We start from the raw sequence: 1681 nt of genomic DNA, 5'->3' as shown, positions 1-1681 counted from the left end.
GAAAATTCATTGAGATCAAAAGATGTTGTTCTCTTTGGATTAAATCCAGCTCATCTCATCTTCAATCATGCAACTCATTGACCTCTTGGCAATCATGATTGATTGAACCCCAATTCCTTGGTGATTCAATCTCTCAAATCTTGATAATCAGCTAATTCCTTGGTCTAATTTCTCATGAAGAGAGATATGCTTGGTCCCTGATTATACCATACATCCTCATAGATCCAAATAGTGGGTGGATTATATGTCACCATATCCAATCACCAAAACCCAGATCTACTCAATTGTGAGAAGGGATTTCAAGCATGGTTTTATGTTTCCTTTTCTAAGGTTCCCATGAAACCCATTTTGCATTCAATCTCTTTCCCAAGATGATTGAACACTAGTATTAAAATAAAATTCCTTCTAGCAAATCAAAGAGAAGATGAAGAGAAGAAGAAATTCAATATCATTAATCCATCAAGTACAACAGATCTCCCTCTCTCAAGGAGAGGGAATTTAGCTACTCATAGCTTAGAGAAAAGTACAAGAGATGGAATAGATGAAGTGAAAAGTAAAAGTTAACTACGCTACTTGCCAATGAACCAACCCCTTTCTCAGTACTTTCAGGAGTTATTTATACTACTCATATCACTAAAATTAAGAAAATACAAAAGAGAAAAGAAAATTATAGCTGGAGGGAAAGAAAAACTCAATAAACGTGACTCCCCAAGCTTGGCGTGTGGCTGGTGTTTGAGTGGCGTGCCACGCCTTCGAGCCCAAGTGGCACGCCCAGGGTCTTTTCAACAATTGGTTAGCCTGGCGTGCCATGCCTTCTATCCCAAGTGACACGCCTAGGCTTTTTCTTCTTCTTCTCCTCTCTGGAAAATTGAACTGGCGTGGCACGCCCACGGTCTGGCGTGCCACGCCCACTGTGTGATTCATCTTCCTCTCTGGAACCTTGAACTGGCATGGCACGCCCAGGGTCTGGCGTGCCACGCCCATTTTGGGTGCACCATTTTTTTCTCTGAAAAATTGAACTGCCATGCCATGCCCATTGTGTGTGCTTGGTTCTTTGGTTGGCGTGCCACGCCCAGAATTCAAGTGGCATGCCCATGGTCTTCTAGTCTTGGCGTGCCATGCCTTGAAGCTCAAGTGGCACGCCCAGTTTTCTTCTTGTTGAGTGATGAGGCTGGCGTGCCACGCCTGAGACTTAAGTGGCATGCCCAAGTGAGGAATGATAGTTGGCGTGCCACGCCTTCGATACCAAGTGGCACGCCCAAGTGTTTGGTCCTTTACCTCCTCCTCTGGAAACTTGTACTGGCATGCCACGCCCTGATGTTCAAGTGGCACGCCCATATTAATGTGTTTCCTTCAAGCTTGGCGTGCAATACCTGGGTCCTCAAGTGGCACGCCTAAGTGTTGGGTTAGAGTTGGCGTGCCACGCCTTCGATACCAAGTGGCACGCCCAGTATGTGTCCTCATCTAGCATGCCACGCCCACAAGTCCAAGTGGCACGCCCATGGTGTACAATGGAGTTGGCGTGCCATGCCTAGCCTGGCGTGCCACGCCCCCTTTGTGGCCTTCAACTTTGCTCTCTGGAAAATGTAACTGGCGTGCCACGCCTGGCTCTTGACGTGCCATGACCATGTTAAAGCTTTGAGAACCCTTTCTGGAAATTACAACTGGCGTGCCACGCCTG

This window comes from Arachis hypogaea, chromosome 19 (genome assembly GCF_003086295.3).
Source record: "Arachis hypogaea cultivar Tifrunner chromosome 19, arahy.Tifrunner.gnm2.J5K5, whole genome shotgun sequence".
In the NCBI taxonomy this organism is placed as follows: domain Eukaryota; kingdom Viridiplantae; phylum Streptophyta; class Magnoliopsida; order Fabales; family Fabaceae; genus Arachis; species Arachis hypogaea.
This window is presented reverse-complemented; position numbering follows the sequence as displayed.